Source organism: Chrysoperla carnea, chromosome 3 (genome assembly GCF_905475395.1).
Source record: "Chrysoperla carnea chromosome 3, inChrCarn1.1, whole genome shotgun sequence".
In the NCBI taxonomy this organism is placed as follows: domain Eukaryota; kingdom Metazoa; phylum Arthropoda; class Insecta; order Neuroptera; family Chrysopidae; genus Chrysoperla; species Chrysoperla carnea.
In genome coordinates, this window is record NC_058339.1 from 86,030,441 (window position 1) to 86,056,685 (window position 26,245).

The window sequence follows — 26,245 nt, forward strand, 5'->3', positions numbered from 1 at the left end:
AAATCATCTTCAGGATTATTTGTGTCTAGTTTATTGGAACTTAAATTAATACTCGATCGATTTTAGTCCTCGACCAAGAACAAAAGTAAGTCAAAATATATTAAATATATTTATTCAAAGTCCTTTTTCGAATTTCTGCCAAATCGTGTCGAAAGTTAAAAACAGCTAAAATAGTAGTGTTTTCCTGTTTCTTATCGCTTTGAATATGACATAATTTTCCAAAATCAAGTTTTCATAAGTTCACATTTTTGTACCATTAGTCACGGACTAAGAAAAAATAGAGCCGCAAAACATTTCTGTAATAGTTTCCCGTTTTTAAACGCAAGGGCTAAAAACTTCAAAACCCAGCCAACTCCTCTTTAGTCAAAAAACTAAACCCAACCAATTCGTAATTACAATCAAATTTGTTGTCTATAAAATTTTCGATCTATTTTTTGGTCTTTATTTTCCGGGTCTATTTTTACCGATTGCCAGTACCTAGTCACACCCAGTTTGGCCAGAAAAACAAAGATTATACATCATTAATGGTTTTCGATCACGTTTTCAATCAATTGAGGTAGTTTTGATAAATTGAATATTTTTCGGGCTTCTATTGTAAAAAATATAATTCTAATTGGGTTTCTATTATTATAATTTATAATACTAGTTATTACTTGCATGTTTAACGTTTTGGTGGAACATGAAATGGTAATTTTAGAAAATTGTAGGAATTACTTTTTAATTTGAGAATTACCTCTTTGATTTTACGTCAAATAAAAGAGCTATACAAAATCATAAAATTGGTGTAACGTACTTTTGGATGGCCCTTAAAATTTCGATTTAAAGAGTAACATTTCGATTTTTAATTTCGTTGTAAAGTAAAAGAAATTATCTAGATTAATGATATTAAAAAAGAACGCTTTAATGAGACATAACACTAATTAAATTTAGATTATTAGACTAACAATGAACAAGCTAATGGTGTATTTATTATTCAATAGATAAGACTTCTTCTATTGTTAGCTAATATAATTAATGATTCCATTAGAATAAATTAAAATTAATGAATTTAAAACAAAAAATTGTTCAATGTCATGTTTACAAAATAGTTTTTTTTTTAATTTATTTTTATATTTAAATGACATTTTTACTTCTACAACAAGTTAAAAAGTAGGTTGGGAATATTCAAATTTAAGTGTATTAGCATCAATTTCCTACAATTTTTTCCATCCTAGATGGCATTGTGCCAGAATTTATATCCCTGAATGATTAATGTATGGCATGTGAATCGCTTTCGTTCCAGTATTACTATCTACCAATCGAATAAAAAATTCATGCAAATGATTTATACGAGAGTTTATTATAGTTAAATTGACATGCATGTGCACAAATTATTTGCAACTTCCTTTTACACGTTTCAATCAACCAATATTTTATCACCATTATTTGAAGATGGTAGGTGAATCCTGTCTGCATCTTCTTAAATATTTAAACTAAGTTGCCAAAAAACTGTGGAAAACTAGATTATATTAGTTGACTGTGAGTTTTTGTTAAGTGTTTCCACGAACCGGTTAAATATGGCACTTAAACTACAGCATTACGTCTTCAAGAGCAATATCGACAAGAATCAATAAGCTTGTTCTTAGAGGACTCACACAGGACTAGAGAAAACGAGATTGGCGAAGGGAAAGGTGATTAATAAATGATTGATAATAAAAAGGCGTAGATGAGTTTACTTGCTAGGTTTCTACTAATTCCGACACTACTATCTCTGGAACGCGTATTCTTGCATTCTTGGTGCACTTTTGTTGTATCTGACCAAGTAAATAATTTTTATCGAATTCATTTGATTTAAGATCAAAAAAACATATTTTTTGTCAAAATATATTTTAACACGATAGAAACAAAATAACAAAAATTGAAAAATATTATTATTTTGTGTTAAATAATTGAGCATTGATAATTATTTTTTTCGAATTATAGTGGAGTGTATACCGCGTAAGGGTCTAAAAACTACCGATGTGTGTAGATTTTGTGAGAACAACAGTTTGTTTGACGAGTTCTTATTAAAAACGCTATATAGAGTATCTATTAGAGAAAATATCCAATACTCGTACAAAATACTAAAACTTGAATTCCTTTCTTTTTTAAACCCGTTAAAAATACATAAATATGTTTTGAATTTGTTATCGAAGACATAAAAACTAAGGAATAGATGACCTTAGCTTTTTTCTTAACTTTTTTTTGTGAAATTTACAAAATTTAAAAATTCCGACTAATTTTTCGGGTAAGGAACTCTAAACTCGCATTTGAAACATATCTAATAACACTCTCCATTACCTTTTTCCTTAGAGCCTTCTCCAAACTGAACCGATTTTGAGGATCATTATCTATTTTTTATTTGTTTCGAATACGGAACCCCAAACTAATACACACACACACACACACTTTAAACACCCCTTTATTGGTTCTTGGGGTTTCAAATGAACCTAAATTTCGAGGTGTATTGTGAAGAAGATTGATAGGTTAGGTTACATTGGCTGTCCACAAAGGACACACTTAGGCTATAGAACCCATTGTGATACCATATATGTGTTTTACCACCTTTCCGCTGATAATTTCATTTATCAGCTCCTCAATTTCAGAGGCTGAATGCTCCTCTTTCATGCATATACCATGCACTACACCAGCCCATCACAACTATTAAAGAAGATTGATAAGATTGATTAAATTTCTTTAATTTGATTTCAATAGTTTGTTATTTTTTCTAATATTTAACCAAATAATAAACCAGAATGAACCTCTAAATTGTGAATTTAAATTCTCTGGGTAGCTTGAATGCAGTGTGTACGTAAAATACATATTAGTTGTTAAACGAATAGGCGGATAAAATATACGGTGAGGTGGGAGCCAGTCGTATATATTTCTAATGAAATAATAGTAACATTTACTTTAGAAAACCAGTCAAGTTAGTTAATAAAATTAGTTAAGAATATTAATACCGAGTAAAATAAAATTAGAAAAAAAAAGAAGTTTATTTATGTAAAATATTTTATGTTGTTTTATAAATAAAACAGAAAAACTATTTTTAGAATATCGTTTACATAATAATATTATTGGGTATTTTTTCTGGATACTGTGTGTCGTAAAACGTGATGTTATTTCTATTTGATGGAAGACATGTTTCGTATTTTATTGAAACTCATCGAATAACTTAACGCCTTTATTTTGGGAATGATTTGAGAAAATTTTTAAGTCAAACGAAAATAATTTATAATGCCTTAAATACAAGTCAATAATTGCATGATTAGCAAAAAAAAGAAAGGAAAACCCAGCGAAGTGGGTGTTTGCACCAAGTCATGAAATAAATTCGATATTCGTGTTTTTTGTGTCAAATTCTGGCACTCTATGATTTTATTCATACAGAAATGTTTTATCGTTGCCTTGTTATCTCTACAAAGGTTTCCTTGTAACACCTTGTAAATATTTCCCTTTTTGATTTTTTTTTCTGTTTTGTTGATGCATAATTTATTTTTTCAGCTGTTTTATAATTTATTTTCATATTTTTTTCTTCCAATATAAAAAAAAACCTCTGACGTTTTATACACAAAACACGAAAACCTTTAATGTAAATAAAATGATGTATTTTCTTTATATAAATGAGATTCATCATCATACAACGCTTATTTTATGTTCATATAATAGCATGAGAGAGTTAATTATGCTCCCAGCGTTAATAAAAACACCACATATATAATGCAGTAGTTTTATCTCAATAATATATCTTTAATATTGTGCGCTGATGCAAATATAATTTCTGAAAGAAATTTATACATTAAAGACAGTTCACTCGTGATTATAAAAGTTTTCTAGGTAACTTTTAGTATTCGATATCTTATATACGAGTATATATAGAACAATTTTTTCAATTCGACAACTGATCCCTATATATTAGAAATGTGAAAGTAAGCTTGTTTGTATGAATATATTTCAAAAACTACAAATTTTTTATTTCATTCATTAAAATTTGATGTTCGTTGTTACAGTGTATTCCCGCCTTCGTTGTATCTTGATGAAATTTCATAATTAATGTTATTTTCATAAACTCATGAAATATATTTTTACATTTTTGTAATTCCATCTGCCAAATTTAATAACATTAATATATTTTTCTTTTTTACAGATCATATCTTCAAACAACCGGAAAATGGAGATGTGTGCAAATCGAATAGGTAAAAAAAACATATTTAATAAATAAGTATCACAATTTCATATTTTAAATTATTATTTACATTCATATATTTTCCTACCTACGGTTTGTCTTTGAATTTTAAAAATAGTTTTTTTTTTCATTTTATATAATTTATTTATGAAATCAATGCCATTTAACTAACATTAACAAATTTTACAAAAACACTGAAATGCCATTCTATTAAGAATTCATTTTTTCCTCTGAAAATGTAAATTTTCCATACCGATTGGCGTAACAGATAAAAATTATTATTGTGTATGTATTATAGAAATAAAACTTAAAATATGTACAACAATTTTCAATAAAATTGTGCTAACGTTATCGAGTATCTCAATAAACTGCAACTCGAGTAATAAAACTACAAACTTTTTTAGGCCAATAGAATAACGGAAAAAGATATGGCTTACGTGTTGTCGGTTACATGCCAGAAGTGGTTTATGGAGGGGGTACTGACATCATAGACATGTCGAGTTTCTTTACAACAATAAGTAATAATATTTTTGAAATACAAGCTGATTTTTTTAAAAGATTCGGATACAGAATGGAAATTTATATAAGGCAATAACACGGCTTACTTTTAGTAGGGAATGAAAATAAGGTATTTACCACTTAGTTTTTTGTACGAGGGTACACGGATAAATAGGTTTGTTTAATAATTTTGTTTTTTTCAATGGAACTTCATATTTTTAATTACAAATTCTCTTTCTTTGCCGCAAAAAGCATCTGCTTAATCAATTTTATGTACTAGTCACAAGAAATTCTAAGCGAAATCAAAATTTGAGATTTAAAAAATCCTTACACGGATAGGGAACACACTTCAGTTTATTTTTAGTGTCAAAAACTGAAATGAATAATATTCATTTTAAGAAGACAGCTTAGTTTGCTTACAATGTATAAGTTTTGTTGAAAGCATGTTTTAAAACATTAAACAACTATCAAATGCTTTTAATAAACTGCAATTGAAAATTGAGAAGAAAATGTTTTGGGATAACTAATATAAATTTTATTATGATTTATTTGCCAAATAGCTGTCAAATATTTTCATGATTAATATTACAATGGTTATTTTCGTTTGCATGATTTAATCAAGTGATATTTTCTTGGAACATGAAAATGCAAAACTTTATAATTGAACTGTAAATATGTTTAACAATTGAAGTTAATATAATATTTCTATTTTATACCAAAACTTTTTCTTTTTTTTGTGATTTTGGTTCGGGATTTAAAAATATATCTAATAATTAATGATAAGGAACTGTCTTTTAGCAGTCCTGGCACGCCGCTCCCTTCCAAACCTTTTATGTATAATTCATGACGCGGATATACGACCTTATTGATAGAGCTCGGTTGAGTTTTTTTTTATTTGAATTATTTTTAACTTCCAATTATTAATGGCCTTTATTTATCAAGCTCCATAAATATTTTTAAAATGTATGATTTGATATTTATTGTGGGCAATAAAAGAGCGAACAAGTTTAATCCATTCTATACTGAGTGTCTCAAAAACACTTTACCATATTTTGAAATTTTATTATCAAAGAAGGTTTAATGTTAAGATGAATTAAAAAAGAAGTCTTGTTATCCGTATATTCAGTAGACATCAAGTATACCTGTAATACATCATTTAAAATTCACTTTTTCTTTGTGCAGTCACTTTATTTCGTACCACATTTATTCTGTAATGGATGCTTATATTCGTGTAAGCACCCACGATTATTTTTTATCTATATCGAGTGATTACTCTGCTATATGTATTTTATTTTTGTACAAGTAATAAAATTTGATGCATTTTCAGGTTATTTAGTTTTACAGACCATATAGATTATTTATTTGTGCAAATATATGAGCTAAAAGTATTTTTTTTGTGCTTTATTCACTGAAGTTTTACGATCACAGGTATTTTTGTATATAACTGTTTGTAAATATCAAAATCTATTAACAATAGTTTTCATTGATTTTTATACCATGTGTACATGAAATATATCAAGGTATACTAAGTTTGGTCCTAAATCCGTGTTCATTAAATCACCTAAGAAATCCATTTCCAGTTGTCTGTCTGTCGCCACAATTATTGCAATTAAGAATTCTTAAAAGTAAAAACTTAACTTGAATTTTCACTCCAGAAAACATTTTAAAAATTTATCCATTGTAATATAATATGAAAAATTGTTTTCACTTCATTGAATTTTTCGAATATGATGAAAGTATATATTTCATGTTTACTGTGTGAAAATTGTTTTCAGTAAGCTTCTATTACTCGTATCCATTCTCTATTTGATAAAAGTATGATATGAAATAATAAAACTATGTATAAATACAGGTGATTATTTTTAGAGTTGCTATCCTTGTATTTCGAAAACGGAGAAAATAAAAATACGTTTCAGTTCATTTTTACAGAGATTGACTGTACAGTATTTTGTATCTTATGCGGGCATATCTTCTTCGTGGTCAGATAATAGTGCTAAAAACTTACAAAACTTACTTTGCCTGATTACAAAATATATTTGTAATCAGGTACTAGAATTAAAATAAGGAAAGCAAATTGAACAAAAGTTAGCTAACAAGACAAAACCTTTTTTGTGGTAAAGAACAAAAGTCTATTACAAAAAATATGTTAAATTTTATTTCAAAAAATAAAGTTGATCGCTTGTCGACCATGAATGCGCGTTCCTATAAAAATAATTATTACCTAAATTTCAACAGGTCTTTCAACAAGAAGTTTGACTTGCATAAGGACTTATTTTGTTTTTCCAGATAGTATTTTACACAAAAAATGTAATTAGATATACGTGACATGCTTGCAAAAACGCGGAAAACGCGTAAAAAATAAGCCCCTAAGACAAAGTATCATGTAGAAAACACCTGTAAATCAAGTAGTATTCCTTATTTATATTCCTATTCTTATTTACTGTACTAAACATAAAATAAAAATTATTGGCATCCCAAAAAGGAATTGAATATTGGCAGATATATGTTTTCGCTTTTTATACATTTTCCATTGTTTTTGAGAAATATTAGAGTGAAAACTTTTTAAAATATCAGTCTGTATATAAAAATAGATGGAAGAACTTTTCATCTTCTTCATATACGAGAGAGATAGACAAAGATCAAAGATAAAAATGATTGGTTAAATGCACTACCTCAAATGGTTATCCATCAATAATTCAAGTAGTAAAGATTTGGTGATGATTTTTCTTGCTTTGCTTTGTAGCATGACCAATAATAAATGGATTTATGTGTATGTTTGGTTGCCAAGCTATAAAAGAGACATTTGTTAGGATTAAGATATATACAAATTATACAAAGTGCCTACAGTAATTTAAGATTATATATACAGGCTATTTTATCGCTAGCATTTTGACCCAAAAGTCTCCAATCAAAAAGTAAACTGAATGAAAAAGGTGTTTGCACACATGGTAGAAATTCAGAACTTGATTTTGATCATTTGCGTCACTTAAACGTCAACTGAATATTTTAAGGAATAGCAGATAGAAGTACACATCGAAATAAGATATTTGTTTCTTGTAAAGAAACATGGAATTTTTGTTTTAAACATTTTTGTTTTAAAAAATGGCGTAAATTTGATAAAAGTCTTATTGTCATAATTTAAGCATACACTCTTCAATATTCCGTCAGGAAAGCCTTTGATACTATATGACTTACAAGTTATTACTTTTTTGTAATTGTTTACTTTAATCATGTATACGATATTTATTTACATCATGGTCTCTCGATTATAATTGATGTTTTTAATATGATACAAACAGCGTAAACTAAATATTGACAAATATTTTGTCTAGTAATCTTAATTATAAAGAGAATCTCTTTTATTAAGACTTACAAGTTGTTCAAAAGGAACACCGTTTTGTCACCATGAATTTTCGCTTGATGTTCCCGTTGATCTAAATGTCAACTCAAGTTTATAACCGTAAAAAAATAGAGCGTGTATAAGCGTGAGATACATTTTTGCTAACTAGGACATGAACTTGATAATAGCGCCCCTCTAAGCGTTTGAGAACAATTGTTAAAAGAAAACAAATATAATAATGGGTGAGAAAAACTTTTTTGTGAGAAAAAAAAACTCTTTAATAAATCTATTTTCATTTTTTTGCGATTATAATTATTTGTGATACGTAATTAAAATTAAACATAAAACCAGGAAAGGCAACTGACAATCATATTTTTTTCTCTGTTATGTTAACGCATTATAATATGATTTCCGGGGCAAGTGCCCCTTCCCCGGATCCGGATCTGAAAATGATAGAGTCCGCTCATTGATTTACACATGCTCAGAGCCAACTTACATCTGTTATTTGGAATGTTATTCACATCGTGTCGTTACTTACATTTGTGTACAGTTTATTATTACACAAATAAATACAGATAATATTGATTGACAGTTAATATAGCAATCGAACCATACCATACTACAGGCTGTGCCATAATTAACGCAAGATTTGAATGTTTGCTCATTTGCGTCGTAAATTAAGGACAATGGAGGACTCAACGAAAAAGGATCCGTTTTCACTATTGAGTAAGGTTTTAAAAACAATATAGTTTAAGTAGCTACAACTCATAATTTTCGTGTAAACTATGGTTGAACTAGTCATTAAACTTCATCAAATATGGAAAAATAAATTTTATTTTAAATTCAGGGAAAAACCATTATAATCCGTCCAAATCATGGAGTTAATCATTATTGAATTTTTTCCATGGAGTTTTTTGAAGTCTAAGGTTTCTGACCACTCACGCATTGAGGTGGAAAAGGCATTTATTTTACATTCAGCTACATATATGCAGAATGGTCAAGGAAAATTTCGACTAATAAACTTCAATGTGCCACCAGGATCTTAGAATTCTAATTGATAAGCTATAAATTTTACCGGGTATGCCATTCTATGCATAGCCCTATACTGCGAACTTTATGAATTAATAAAAAATTTACAACTTTAAATGAATAAACTGTGTTACTTCTTGCGTTAATTTTGATACACCCTTTATTATAATATAAATTTAAATATTCAATAATTTAACCCTTCAACGTATACTACACTATAGTACACTAAATAGCTACACTCCACAACAAGGCTATTGTTAATTCAATTACAATAATAAATTTATTATTGATTTTATCATATTTTGTAAGTAATTATTATTACTCTTACATGCAGAGAAACAAACGTACATGTAATATATGACAAAGCGTTCAAATACAGTATAATAATATATTATTTGTTATGGTTTATAATAATATGTTGGTACAGGGTATATCATTAGAAATGAAGGAAATACTCATTGTAAAAAGTAATGAAAATTCGAACAGAAAGGTAAATTATATCTATATAATCTATAGCATCCCACTCTTTTTTACGATAAAATGATACTTTTCTTAGTAACTTTTTTTTTGTTTTCTTATAGTAATTATATTCTACTTTTTAGTTCAGCGTGTTTTTACTTTATTATATTTAAATATAATAAAGTATTGCGATCGAAAAAAAAATCGATATCGGGGTTTCAACGGAAATACACGTTTTGGGGGTCCCTGATTCCACAAAAGTGGTTTTTAAAAAATGTTGCGTCCGTCGGTATGTCGGTATGTCTGTTACCAAGCTGAAGCCTTCAGCTTGGTAATCATGAAGCCTTCAGCTTGGTCATCTCTTATTTCTAAGTGATGAAACAGAACAAATCGTAAATAAATTGTTCTAAATTGTTTAGTACTATATTCTGAGGACATGATTTTGTCGATTGGAAATACATTCCGTATTCGTCCTAGGAAATTGATTAGTATTTAATATATAAAACAAAACGCATTCTACAACAGGTTTGAATACCAGATGCCAAGAATTAACAAATAATTACCATCTATGCTGAGTCGCTTAGAACTGAAGCGTCAGCTGAAGAATCAGATTTCCTGAAATATAATATTTACCAGTCAAATATCAGAAGAGATTGTAAAAAAATTTAAAAAAGAAACTAAGGTGTATCTAAAATACCATAATATACCTTTTAACTAATTAGTTCATTAATTATAAAATTATTCTCTTATTTTAATTGTATGTAATCCAGAATTTGACCCAGAAAAAAGGTACATATACTGTTTAAACTAATGATGATATAATTAATAGGATTATGCATTTAATTTACTTGTTTGTCAAAGAGTGTAAAAATTAAACAACCCTTATATAGAGTGTTTTTTATTTCTGGTCAACTATTAAATTTCTTTTTATTACATGATATCCATGTTTACAGAAAATGTCGAAGTGATAGATTCTCTAGTTATGAATGAACCATTGAATTTGAAAAGGTATAATTCAATCCTCATCATCACTACATATTATAAAACAAAGTCGCTTTTTCTGTCCCTATGTCCCTATGTCCATTTGTACGCTTAAATCTTTGAAACTACGTAACGGATTTTGATGCGGTTATTTTTAATAGATAGAGTGATTCAAGAGGAAGGTTTTTATGTATAATACATCCATATTATAGTAGAGTAAGGGGTTGAAATAGGGGTTGAAAGGGATATGCTTCAAAAACTAAAAAAGTTGTGCATCGATTAAGCTCAAATATTGACACGATATACAACCAGCTTCAAAGATCTATTGTTTTTATCTACTTTTAACCTTCGGAGGGTAGAAAGGTGTAGCGAGAAAATGGGAAGGAATTATCGAATATTTACAAATATACCAAAGTGGGGTATCAAATAAAAGAGCATGACGTGTACATTACAAAACTGTTATCCCACGCAAGGAAATGTGGAGGGAGGGGTGCAAGTGGGGATGTTGCCCAGCAAAGCGGGTAGTTCACAGCTAGTTCTTTAATATAATACTGGTTGTTTAATTTACATCTTGGCATAGTATATCTCACACGAGTATGAGAGAGTACGTATGTATACATTAATCAATGCGTACAAGAAAGAGGTGTTATGGGCATGTTTTCTGTCATTTTACTCCGTCTATGATCATCATTTGGAACCATAAATTAAAGATTTCTGTAAAAATTTAAAATAGTAAAAATGAAAAGCATTTCATTGAAATCTTTTCTTAAATACTCTATGAATTATGACTATATTACACTTAAAAAAAATTGAAAAAATATATTTTAGCTGTGTAAAACAATCCCTTCGAGTCTTATGGAAGGGGGACTATGCGATATCAAGCGAGGTGGAGGCTAAAAAGTGGTGGTTTTTTACTCTTAATCTTAGTGAAGCGGGTGGTTATCAAGGTAGTATTAATAAAATAAAATATATATTACTAGCGACCCGCCCCGGCTTTGCACGGGTGCAATGCTGATACTAAATACACTACAGAAAAACTGTGAACGTTGTATATAAAAACATAGCGGCCCGCTCTGGCTGCGCACGGGTATAAAATATATAGCCTATGTGATTAAAATCGATCCAGTAGTTTTGATTTATTCATTACTGCCCGTGGCCCGCACGCGTTAAATTTGGAGTAAAACAATCCCCCTTTCCCTATACCATGAAGATTTCCTGCTATCTTTGGAATATCTAAATTCATACACTACATTTTTACTTATTAACTTTTTACATTTTTAACTATTAACCTCAAAAATAGCAGTACTTCTCCACTATTTAATGGATGTTATTATACATATAAACCTTCCTCTTGAATCACTCTATCTATTAAAAAAACCGCATCAAAATCCGTTACGTAGTTTCAAAGATTTAAGCATACAAAGGGACATAGAGACATAGGGACAGAGAAAGCGACTTTGTTTTATACTATGTAGTGATTTAAAAGATTTTCGTATTATAAATAATAATAAATATTTTGATATAAAATATCTTTCAATGGTTAAGTTTAAAAAAATATCAACGGCAGGTTTAAGTCAATTTTATTTCTGTAATTATGGATTTCAAGACTTAATTATAAAGACACTCTGTATAAAAGATAAATAAAAAATTTAAAACGTCATTTATATTTTGTTAAATTATATAATCCTTGTTATTAAATTCTACTTAACCTTGCTGTAATATACACTAATATAAATATTACATATCTAGGGATAGTAAGGATATACGTGTTATTAAATTTTAAAGGACAATAATATAATAACAAATAAAATGTCTTTATTAATCGTTGATAATAATAACAATAACAATTATAAAATGTTATGAATGTTATTTTAGCGTCACATAGTTATAGCTACCATACATATTGTTGTAAAATTCCATAATATTTTTGCACAAGGAATGTAAATAAACAAAATAAATGCTGGAATGGCATTTTATATCCATATAAACTATTGTTATTTAGTCATATTTTATTTTATGTAATGATAAATGTGTACATATTTGTGCTGCAACAGTATTTTTTTTTTAAGTTTTAATTTTCCCTGTAAAAATATAGACTTATGCCAAGCCCGTGGGCAGGAATTATCTAAGAGAGGGATTATCTAAGAAAATCCATAAAAACAACTTTTTTTTCGAGAAAGAGAACTTTTAATAAGATCAAAATGTCATATTCAGTCACTGGTTTTTAATAAGTTAATGCGAGCTACAGCAAAAATCATGTGCGTCGACCTCTACATCGCGATGCTTATTGAGCGAGGGCTAGACCGGTCTAATATGTATGTTTAGAGAAGACGCAAGGTTGAAAAGGAGCATTCATTGGTCGCTGTTGTTACAGGCAAAAAAATTTGGAAAACGCATCTTTGTTGCAAATATCGAGTGCTTCTATTGAATTTTTGGCACCCCGCTTAGCAATGCGTTTTCGCCAAAGTTGAACTTCGTCGACCCAGATGTCACGGGAATCATTGTGCAAAATTGAATATTCAAGTTCAAAAAGTCGAGTAAGGATTTGCATCAAAATTTTTCAAAAACATTTTTTGTTGAGAAAGAGACAAGCCAAATTTGATAAAATATTGCGATGGTTCAAAAGTCGATCTATAATCTTCAACTGAATCACTCTATATATTCGAGCCTTGAGTCTGTTGTGACACAAACCTTGGCTTCCGCAATTCTATGTTGTATTCATTACAGATATCGCTCATGGTTTTGAAAATTTTTCTGAACTCTTTTCCAGCGTTTCTTCTTCTTTCAATCAAAATATTTTTCGCAGCATCGATAGCTTTGCCGAGATCCAGGTTTTCTGTTTGAAGTACTCGATTCAAAAACTAAAGTCAATGAATGTACCGAGCTCAAAACATGCATGGATATCTGATTCGTCTGTGGAAATATGTCTCATAAACAGGTGCATTTACAGGACTATTGTTACAAAATTTATGTGGACAGATTCTCATTGGGAGGGGTGTTGACCCCCAAAACCCTTTTCGCCCGGGCCTGACTTATGTACTGCATCAAAAGTTAAAAAAGGAGAGTGTTGACGTTTGATATAAATCCGTACTCGATTCTCTAGAAGCAATTTTTTCTGGTACATAAGTCTTCAGAGGTTCTCTTCTGAAGGTTTTTGATTTGGCAGAACAATCTGATAAATACTTTGGTGGATTTAGAGGGTAAACATTTTTTTTTTACATTCCAAGACATTATACATAGCTGCTACCTCTTCAAGCTTAGCTAGGGAGTTGAAATATTGTATGCAGGTTCTGCTAGTATTGTGAAAGAAGTAGATTTTATTTTTGAGTTTTGAAGTGTCTTTAGATAGTGTTCTTCAACTGTTTGATTGTGTTAAAAAACCTAAAAAACTAATTTACATTTCAATAAAGAGCATTGAATAATAATTTGTAATTTATGGGGGGAGGAGACACTAGGCCATAGTGATGGAGTTTTCTGACTCATGAGTTTTTTTTTATGGAGTAATTCGAACGTTTGTTACATAGATAGTTTTTATAGACAGAATAGAGTTCTTGTATTGCAAATATGAACAAATGAATGTGTAACTGTTTTTTGCTGTGAGAAATTCTATTTTGCATTCTTTCAATGTTACATATTGTATCCGTTTTTTGTGAAATTTAAATAAAATACAACGCAAAAAAAGGTTTTCGAACGGCATTGTGCATGTGGAATAAGCAAGCATATGCATTTCTTTTGTATCAATGAAAAACAGCATCTGCTGTATAGCATCTTTTGCTTGTTACACAATTGGTTTTTATGTCTTTAAATGGTTGTTCTGTTTTAACGCCGTAGTAATTTCAAAAAAATATTTTTCTTAATTATGTTGAAGGATAGTTAAGTTTAAACCTGAAGCTTTGTTTTCGTTTACTTACATTAGATTTCTAAGGTTTTCTTTAGATTAGACTTACAAAGATCGTTATTTGAAAGTATCCTGAAACGCTATTGACAAGACTTTTTTCTTGTAGCTTATTTCATAACCTGACCGCCATTTCAAATATTCACGTAGGAAATTATATCAATGACTTCTGTGGCTTCTGGGATTGAGAAAAAGTTTCTTCTGAAGTTTAAATCTGAAGCTTTAATATTTTTTCTCTCTCTCGAACTTAAATTTACATTTCTTGTAGTGCGTTTTATTGCTTCACCGCTGTTTTGCACTTTCTGTGCCGCACTTTCTCCGATTTATCTTTTCGATTATTTTCGAAGGTAATGGAGCTATTGCTTTTGTAATTTTGGAAAATGTACCATAATTTTTTATTTTTTGATTAATTCTTAGCAAATTTTTTTCTCTAACAAAATTTATTTGAAAAGTAAAAATGCAATATTAAATTTTAAGAAAAATATGTTACTTTGTCTATTTCTGGCGGAATTTGCTTAGCTAACGTCAGTATTTCTGCTGACTCTTTTTATGAATTACTTTTGTTTCGACAAAGGACGATTTTACGAAACGAAATAAATATAGTTTGAAGTCGATATGAGATGTGAAAGAATATTTCTCTGTCTTGTTACGTTACATTAGTAAAATGTTAGTAAAGAAAGGAGATTTTTTATTTTGGTGACATTTTCCTGGACACTTTACTCACGAAAAAAAAATCTGGTCTTTAGTTATGGTGACGTTACATAGAATTAACTCTCCGGTTGGCTATTAAGTACCACTGTTGAAACTGGAGCTCCTAAACGTAACACTTACTTTACGGAAATATAATTTGTGGAGTTATTTTTATTTGTTTATTTTTCCTAAATATCCCAGATGCAGAATTCAATGTTATTTACCTAATCAAGCTTATTGATTGTGAGATTTCGCTCCTCGAGGAAAATAGATTCTTTGGAATAACGTTCTCGGCGAGAGTGTAATTAAAAGGCCCAATAGGCTTAAAAATGCAAGATGGGTCGAATTGACTTTTGAAAATTCACATGTAAGGTACTATCCAATCAAATTCCCATGTAGGATTCGATCATCCCGTATAAGCCTCCACAGATTCAAAATATTCCAACAGTTTATTGTACACATAATAATGTATTATTTGTTTGTGACATGTTTCATTTGGCCATAAACTCAAACTTCAATACATTCTCATAAACAACTATGTAAGTACTTTGTGTATTGGTTTATGTGAAAATATTACAATATATTGTTTGTTATGTAGTTGCTAAAAGAGTATTATGCTGTATATACAGTGTGTCCAATTAAGTCGGGACTATATGGAAAACTATTTATTATTTATTTTATAAACAAAATTATTCTTGGTAAAAAGTCCTTCATAGTCTAGAATGCAACATGAAATAATCAAATGTCCATTCGTATTCGTGGTTTGTCTACCACGAAAAAATTAATTTTGCTTTTTTAACTAACGTTTCTCTGCGTTAGCATTGATTATATTTATGTATGCAGATCAATATCATTGAAAAAACAAATAATAAACAAGTTTTCCTTATGGTACCAACTTAATTTGACACACTGTATAAATTCATATTTATTTTACTAAACAGAATCCACATAATATACTACTTCGCACTTTTATACTTACGGTGCAATAATCATGTATATAATATATGGGTATGTATATCGATGTCGAAGGCATATGGAAAATTTTGGCGAAACTCTCTCGATCGTTCATTCATCTCGTTTCTTTCTCTATTAAGCATACCGCGGACGGAAGTGGTGATACATGCTACATTGAATCGTCCGCCATAACTCTTGCTAATGTTACTATTCCCCCAATTGTCAAATCAGTATGGCGTTCACACCAATACTGATATAATGATATCCACAAAAAATTTGCTACCGTTCCGTAATCAAGGACGAATAAAATATATTTTTAAGGTTGCTGTTGCCTCATCCCACTTCCAGTTCGACGCATTAAACTTTGTTACTTTTTCGCAGTGCAAATCTAGTGAACTAGTTACAATGGATACATATATTGAAATCTGAATCTTGATATTTAGAAGAAAGTAGATATATGCTATGAATGGCGAAAGCAGTCAAAAAGGATTCAGGGATTTTCAAAATTGAGTAAAGTTATAATCCTTCTTTTACTTTGTAGATGGAAGTAAACAGGAAAATCTAGTATTGCAGCAAGATAAGAATATGCTATTTTTAGGCTTTTTTCAACTTATTCGAAATCCAGATTTGCAGCCTCACTGTCATCAATCTGTTCTTGTTTTGATTTCTCTTGATATTATAGCGATAAACCTAAACTCAACAGATTCACTCTAATTGGAGTTGACAAAACTCACTAAAGTCTGCCCCGGAATATTCTATAATTCGGAAGATTCAAATTGGTCAAATATGAACGACTGTGGATAACGTAATCTCATATGCCTACACTTTATACTGTAAGTATTTGTTAAATTATGATGTCAGTGACGTCAGCCAATAAGCTTCGATCAGGTAATAGATTTTGAAAATTTTAATTTTTAATTTGATTTTTTTGTTTTAAATGTCAAAACCAGGTGATAAACTACTCGAATATCTTTGGTCCGTAAGGATCATACTTTTTACGTAATTTGCCTGAAGCTATTTATTCTTGCTTCCGAATAACTACCATCTAGGTGCCCAATAAATTTAAACTTTAAAAGCCAATGGGAATGAACGTATACAAATTCCATTGTTACCGCTGTCGTTTCAATCGAATTATGATTTAAGATATGCTTAGTCATTAAAGTATTTGGCTAAATTTGATTTTACTTCCAACATAGATATATTACTATGTATTTTGTATACTAGACATATTGTAGTATTATAATTCAAATGTATTGTTTTTATTTTAATAATACTACAAAAATTTTCATTCAAATATATTACACTATGTCTGGTCTGGTGCTACATAATTATAGTCGTTTGTTTTGTCTGGTTCACAAGAAAAACTCAAGAAAGTTTTCAGTTTTGTTTTCACTAATAAATACAAAAATTATTATAAATAAATATTTATAATAATATATTTTTCTAATATTGTAGAAATTTTTTCAACACATTTTAGTTTTTTAATCTTATTACTAGCTTTCATTCAGGAAGTTCAACAGAAGCTTATGAAACTTCAATTTTAGTTCCTAATCTTAATGACCTAAAAATTTTATATCAAAGCCATACATAGTTTTTTAAGGCTCATTTAACTGAGTAACATCTTCTGTAGTTTGGGATATGTTCCGTACACACCTATGAACACCGTTTTTTAAGGCGTTGGTGTCATCACAAAAGTGCAGGAACTGCAAAACGTAGTTTTACGTCAGTTATACTGCATAACTTAACGTTACTTAGGCATGCCTCCCTCAGTCCTGATTACTATGTAATATGTATGCCTGACAAATACTTCAGCTTTTTGTACAAACTAGGTGTCACGGGAATTAAAACCAAGAGTAACACTTAAAACGTAACTTGAGTTATTGTTCTTGAGTTATCTAGTTGTATTCGAAAGCCATGTTAATGAGGTATCTGTCAAATGTTGTGAGTTATAGTGTAAAAAGCTCTTATCAGAGTCTTATAAAGCTCTAACTAGATCGTTTGAAAGACTTAATTCTAAAGAAAATTTAGCTTCCGGTTCCTTACCTATAGTTCCTTATTCCTTTTCTGAAAAAGTGCTTACAAGAAAAATATATTACAAGGAAAAAAAGATCAGAAAATATCAAGAATACATTTCTTATTTTCTTGAATGAAATAGAGGCTTGTAATTTCGAAAACAAACAAAAGAATATCAAGAATTCATTTTTTATTAGTTACTTGAATTACATAAAGACTTGGAAAACAACTTAAAAACACATTCCGACAATTTCTCATCATAAAATATAAAAGACAACTTAATCATTTTATCATAACTTTTTTTGATTCACATATAAATGTGACAGTTATACTTTTTCCCTATTTTCTCATTTCACCTGATAGTAACATTTTTCCTTCCTCCTATCACAATTTTCTTCATGTAATACGATCAAAATACATATCGTATTTATTATGAACTTGGTGATAATTTGATATTAACAAATTGTTTTCTTAGGTGACAAGTGTTTTAATTTATATATTTTCACGTTCAATAAATTGTGTATAATGTAATATAGGTATAAACTATATAAAATTAAATATATACAGGTTGGTTCAAGTTTTTACAACCGGACTATATAAAATGGTAGTTAACGTTAATATAATGACAATTTCTCAATATACTTAAAGCAGTGAAAACATCCTTTTCTAGATACGACGTGTTCAAATTTTAAAAAAAAGAAAGATATGATTGTTAATATTGCTAAAGAGGCTGCTTAGTAAAAATTGAAGTTTGACGCACATTACACAAGCAAGTGCTTGTCGAGTTATTTTTTTAAAGTTATATGAAGAACAATTTTTGAATCGATTTCAGGTAATATCTATAAATAATAGTCAAACTGTTCTTTCGCTCCTAAAAAATTTACTGAACATTTGGGGCCTTATTACTGGAAAAAATCAAATATGGGTATGGGTATGGTAAGCGGGCCATGCTCGAGCATCGGGCCTCGAAGCAATGGTTCAGAGCATCTAGCCAAATAGACCCTTGTACTCTATCCCCGCTACGCTTCAGTGGCTATTATAACCAACTGATGTACTGTAACCCAGGATCTGCCTAGCGCCGAGTTTCCTAATTTCTTCTGGTTCGAATATGGCCGGACCAAACCATTTCCTTCGCTGCTGTATGAGCACCGGGCAGTAACAGAGAAAGTGGATCGATGTTTCTTCTGAATTTTCTCCGCATCTGTCACACGCGGGAGATTGTCTGTTTCCAATCTGATGTTGGAACTTGTTCAGGTTCATGCCCTGTGAGTAACTCTACGATGACTCTAATATCAGCTCTGTTTAGTTTCAAGATCTCCTCGGCTCTGTTACCGAGCGAGTTTCCTTCACCCAACAGGCTTTTGGCGATTCGTCCTCCCTCGCAGCTGGTCCATGCCTTTAATTGTTGGTTTTTCAGATTATCTCCTAATCTGTTAAGACCATCTTGGTATAGCATCCTCGCAAGCATTTCTTGAGTGGGAGCCATGGTGGTTCCTAGTTTGGCTAGCTTGTCTGCTCTCTCATTACCGTTCCAACGAGAGTGTCCGGGGATCCAAGTAATATTGACTTTATTGTGCCTCGTCAGGTTGTTTAGACTGTTTCTAGTCTCCTTGACGGGTTGCGATGACACTGTACAGTTTGATAGCGCTTTGAGTGCTGCTTGACTGTCTGTGCAGATACTAATCACATCATCCTTCAAATTGGCCAATTGGTGGTGGTCGGCACATCTCATGATGGCTACCAGCTCTGCCCCTAAAAAATACACTGAACATTTGGGGCCTTATTACTGGAAAAAATCAAATAACTTCGACAAAAATTACTTGAGCTTTTTGCGTACTCTGTAACCTCAAAAATTTTTCCCACATAATTCTGACAAACGTTGTACCTACCCATATAATACAGAAATCAATATCTTATAGTATGGTATAGGTCTCTTATTAGTATATCAGCAGGAACAGATTTTCAAATGTTTTCTTTAAGTCAATCCAAACCCTGAAGAATATTTTATCACCTATTTTATTACAAAATCAAATCAAATTGATTGAAATATGAAGAAAAAAATTCGTTAAGTCATCAAATACTAATCCAAAATGGTTCTTTCTTATTGCTTACCTACACGGTAAATAGATTTTGTAAACACAGCTTTTGATCGCCTTATGTTTTTGTTTATCCTAGAAAATGAAAATATTTTCCGAGAATATAGAAGTAAATTTTTGTTTATAAACAATTTTTCAGTAGACCTTTTCATTTACAAAAATGATTCTTTTTTGTTTCGGACAGATGTCAAAATCTGTTCAAGTAAAGACATATGTCGTATGTTCTACCTTTGTCAAAAAGCGCTGTTTGATAAACATAAAAGATATTTAAATTTCTTTACTTCAATAGTTTTTTGGCAACTATCCGAAACAATAGCCAATCGATGAAAAGGCCTATAAATAGATCATACTCATTTTATTTTATCATCCAAATATAAGGTTTCATGGAGGTTTGAAAGCGATTTCTCCGACAAATTTCAGGTAATTTTGATTAATTTCAGATTATTTTGGAAAAATTTCTATCATCTTGATCTTCAACTTGAATCTGTATCAAAAAATTTGAAAAATAAAAAAATACAAATTACAGTAAAAAAACTTATAGGTTATTTTAAAGCTGATTTTTATGGCCAAATTAAAAAATGTGAATTTTTTTGCGATGTAATTATAGAAGTAACGAGCTCAAATAATTTCTATTTGATAAATTACTAATTATAGAATAAGTATAAATAAGATTTATAAAAGGTTGACATTGCCATAAAAAATATATTTATATGCATGATGAGATATTGAATTTTTATCTAAAAAACATTTTCGCCGTGAACAAAACGAGTAAATCAAAAACATATATAATTTCACAAGTGAAAATACAGAAGTAATTTTATACTTTTGACATTCAATATAGAAATGTCTTTCAAAAAATAAAAGTTGCTTCGCAAATAAATAAAAAAAATATTTATGTAGTAATCATTTATAATCTCACAATTTTTTCCTCATACAAAAAAAGGATATATCTTTCACTTCAATGGCCTTTATTTCCTTTTTACAATGATGCGAAAAAAATATATGTAGTACAGTTAAAACTGTTCCTTTCACCAAATGAAACTTTTTTTTTTTTTTTCACACAATCATCTTCATTGTGCCATACATTGCCCGGTCTTTTCTTCGTAATTTCATGAGAAAAATAAAATTTTGCATTTAGTTTCCTGAATTCGGAAAATCATAGGAAGCTATAAACTTTCCTGAGAATTCAGGTGCCACTGAGGTGAAGTGATCAATCCTCGTACGTGAAAAGGATGAATATTTCCCGAGGGTCAAGAACAGGCATAACTCAAAGATTGTTTATAGCCCAAAGTGTCTGAGGATTTTGGTGCTTTGGAGGTGGTGGAGTAAACAGAGAGTGAAATGTCCAGCTGAAATTTTGCACCTAAGCACCTAAGGTCAAAAATGGAAAAATAATTTTCCGAAAACTTTGCCATGCGTAAATATTCCAAACCCCCCCCCCCCCATAATAATCCAACACCCAAGGTTGAATTGAAAGTGGGACACTTTTTACCTACCATCTTCTTAGAAGATTTATTTAAAACAAAATTTATCATTTGAACTGTAGTGTTTTCATCCAAATAACAACCATTTAAGTTTATCTTCGATGATTCTTTGTAGTCAATATAAACAATTTTCACTGTACGTTATATAAAGATAAATATAATATTATATGGTAAATGTTTTCATAAATACAAACCCATCTTCGAATTCGAATATGTATGTTTTTTCTACATTAAATTGGATTTTTCTTTTCGCTCGTACTCGTTTCTGTAGTATCCAAGTGTTTTTTCTTTTACTGGATAAAATTGAATGATTTTCTGTATATTTATAAGTAGTAGTAATTTTTGGACATTGGATATAATAAAATTCAATAATCGTATGTTCTTTGTTGTTTGAATTGAGAGAAACCTTTTTTTTTCTATTTGTAAAAGAAAAATAGTGGTTCTTTGATCTTTATGTCTTGATTTAAGTTAGCCTGTCCTGAGGTCCAATTTTATGTGCTTACAAGATCCCATGAGAATTCTTTATAAGATCGCATGTAAAATTTAAAATCATTTAACTGATTGAAAATTATAAAAATTCGTTCAAGATGATAAATAGCCAATTTACAAATTGGAAGTAATAATTAATTTCTCTTGCAAGATCGAACAAAAATGAAATAAATAAATCATTTTTTTAAATGAGGGCCAATTCGCAATAATTTTAATTCTTAGAAAACTGTAAAAGAGTGATCTGAATGATAGAAAATGACTTCGATCGGAAAATGTTATTAGATTATTTTATGAAGAATTAGATCAACATCTCAAAATGGTTACAGACTGAAGTTACTTAGCAATTAAAAATTATTAGCAGGAGTTCCAATCCGTGTGTGGGTTGAAATATTTAAATATTCGACAATAAGTGTTTCTGAATAATTTTGCAAGACCTACTTATAGCTTTTTGCAGTCTGATTTTCAAGAGCTCCTCATAACGCATTGAGTCTCCCTCGCTTCGAGATCTTTTCATATGACTAAATCATATACTTGTAAATTAATCAAATATTGTCTGGTCAATCACTGCATCTGCTTCCGCATAACAAAAAAGGAAAATTCCCGAAAGCATTATTATCTGTTTTCTGGATTGATAGCTCAATTCACAAATGCATACTTTCAATTAAAATCAAGACAATATAGTTATTAAATATTCAGTTCGATATCATTTCCTAGAATACATCTATTTTATTAATAACAATACGATAAATAATAGTTATATAGGTGAAAATTTTCGAGAACAAAACTTCCACATACGATGGATAAATAGCATTTCAAAACAACACACCAAATGCAGTGTTGTATTGATTTGTGTTTGTAGTGTATTCAGTAGCTGCTGGTTGGTATATTTGTGTTTTGTAGTCGAGTCTAGACACTGTGACCTATTAAAATATTGAAATCAAATTTTATTACAATGTACTTACCGAGACGTGTAATACAGGATATGTATTATTTATTTTCATCTAGGTATTTTTATTATTGTTATACTAAATGTTTCAAATTAGTTTTTGTATGTTGGTACGATTGGTAGACGGTAATAACAGTATTTGCTTCCTATTATTTTCAGACAAAACTTTTTGTTTTTAAATTATCTTTTTCTTTTTAATTAGATACCTGTTACATTAAAAGCAATGTTAAATAGATGGCATATTGCGTGGCAGCCATTATGTCTGCATAATTTCTTTTGTGATTTAATTCCAACTTGTTTCTTTAAAAATTGATTGAATGTACTCCGTCAGTCCATGCTGCGGAAGGAAAATGATTACGAAAATTTCATAAGATTACAATTATGTCTGTTCTACCAATCTTTGGACAAAGGCTTCACCAAATATGTTTCAAACTTCTCTATTCAAACTTGACTTCTTGATGACTGATCTTCTATATGATTGTCAGTCCAGAATTCCTCGCTTTTGAGGTTACTGTTTGCTAACCTTGAAGGAAAACGGCACTCAAACCAATGAAGGAAAACGGCACAAAATGCTTACAAACGTTTCTGTTTAATTCATTTTTGTTCATGAAACCATAGACTTATCAATTATTGACCCCAATAAAAATAATTGATAAATTTCTGATTATAAGATTCTTTCCAACATTCTCCCAGGTTTAAGTGTGGTAATGTTGACTGTATAACTTCACTTATTACGAAACTTCTACCAAGGCCAAGGAATTCAGTTGGAAAACTAATGGCAAGAGTGCGGAAAAAAGCAAATAAATTGGTTTTAGAAGAAACTGAGAAATATTGAAAGTAACTATTATAAGAACTGTTTAACTGAAATTCATACTCGCATTACTCATCAAGTGGGAATTTTTTTAGATTGACTTAATATATTAAGTCCGAAGAAATCCTGCATTAAGTCCGGGAAATCATAAAGCTTCGTTTATTTTTATGTCCATATTCAGAAGTAGTAATACGGCGAAAAAAAAAACTTTAAGACATTATGAACTCCAAAACGTTGGAAAAACGTAAAAGAAGATTTTTTTCTCTCGTAATAATACTATTTGGAATGAATTACCACTAAAACGTCCAAGGAAGATAGAATATGAAGAGAACTAACGCTATTTTAATAAAAGAGATGTGAAGATAGAGAACGCTAGCCTTTAAGTGGATGCGATATAGGAAACGAGAGAGAAGACTGACAGTAAGTTCCCCTGTGTCCTTGTCTAATACATATACTTACTACTGCATATACATGTACTTACTAATACATATAATAAGTATTTATGTTCATATGATTATGACAAGAACACAGGGGAACTCAATGACAGTCTTCTATTTCATTCATCATATCCCATTCACTTATAGGCTAGCACATCCCTCGCGTTCTCTATGTATAATATTCTATGATTTTCATAAAGAGACTGCTTACAGGAAATAGATTATCAATTTCCGGGTATTTTTATACTTGCAATTTTCTCACGTACGCACATCTACTAATCCATTCATCAAATATCGGTCATTATTTGTTCTCAGGCTTGTCAAGTTTTTTTTGAAATCTCAAAACCACAATACCACAAGAATAAAAACAAAATAGTAAATAAAATGCCATGTTTCTAAGTTCCATTGTTTCAGTGATATAATGATAAATATTCTACAACCATATTCAGGGATATGAACATAATAATATTTTATCTTATATATTATTATCTGCTAATTTTGCATAAAATTTCTTTTTTGTTGTATATCATATACTGATATGAATGAACATAACACAATCATCGTTGAATAGAAAAATAAATCATAGACAAAGGTAGAGAGAGAGATGATGTTGTACACTAGAGAAAAATGAGTATGATGATAATAAATAGATATTGAGATACTTGTTTTATAGAAAAAAAATTATGTGTAGTAGATATCTAGTAGATATTCAGATGTTCTTTTATTTTTAAATAAATTGTGCACAATTTTTGCATATGCAGCAACTAGTAAATACAAGGTGGACCATGAAACGTTTTATAAGACCGGCGAAGTGTTAAGTCTTTTCCATACTATCGCGAACTATCACAATGTCGCGTGAGGTAGTACTATAGTTTAAAAAAAAGCGGTTTTTTGTACCCGAGTTAAAAACAACACGAGGCATTCACGATAATACAGGCGAGTATCATCTCCACATTCTTTTGATTGTGTGGTTCAGTAGCTATTATGGCTTGTAAACAATAATCTTGTTCAAGTAATCTTGTTTATTATAACGCACAGAAAGCTATCGCTGCAACTGTTGCCATTTCAATGTCAGCGATAGACTTCAGCTGACAAGCTGAGGATACTTTGCGGGAGTATAGATGGGTGGTTAGTACGATTGTACTGAGCCACGAAGTTGAATTCAAATATTTACCACACTAAATTTACTCTACGAAGATCACCCTTGAAAATATCAAAATATGTTTTCGAAGGTACGTCAAAATTTGACTATTGAGTTCATGGAGGAAAACTGGGAAAGATTTTTCCATAGAACATAGATGAAACGACAGTCTGGCAAAATTAACCGTCTTCATGATTGACAGTCTGATATTATATTATAAGCTTGAAAGTTTTAATTGGCGGATGCATGTTTGTCACTCAAACACGCCAAATCGGCTGAACATATGTGGATGTAATTTGGCACAGAGATAGATTATAGTCTGGAATAGCACATAGGCTTTTACACTAAAATTACAAGCATTAACAAAATAAAAATCTCTAATAGTCTAAGGCCATTTATACTCGAGAAATATAAAGATCTATTAACTATTTCCACACTTTTAAAACAAATATCGGGTAGGGTAGAAACTTAAGATACGAATTATGAGGATCAAAGGAAGAGTTTATATTATGTTTTCATAGCTACCCATCGAAGACAAATTTTGATTAAAAAAATACAGGCAAAACAAGCTACTCATATGAAAGCTAATTAATTTGTTTACAGATAAAATTAATTTGTTGATAGGAATACATTTTTGATTCACTCTATATTTAATGATGCAATTCTGCAGCTGAAAGAATGACAGAGAAAAACGACCATTTTCTATTGAAATTTTTATTTTGTTGTTTTCACTTGTGAAGGTATTGTAATTTTCTTAATAGTTTTCTTATTCTCGAAATCA

At 30.0% G+C, this 26,245-nt stretch overlaps 1 protein-coding gene across 10 annotated transcripts in view; it reads left to right on the forward strand.

The window, feature by feature from the left end:
• Nucleotides 1-4,165: 4,165 nt before the first annotated feature.
• Nucleotides 4,166-26,245, forward strand: part of LOC123296813 (Ca(2+)/calmodulin-responsive adenylate cyclase) — a 198,526-nt gene continuing 176,446 nt past the window's right edge. For 9 of the 10 annotated variants that reach the window (XM_044878468.1, XM_044878477.1, XM_044878471.1 and 6 more), the window contains exon 1: nucleotides 4,166-4,211. The gene's annotated coding sequence lies outside the window, so the exon portion shown is untranslated. The remainder of the gene's footprint in view (nucleotides 4,212-26,245) is intronic. The other variant, XM_044878469.1, reaches the window with a different exon arrangement.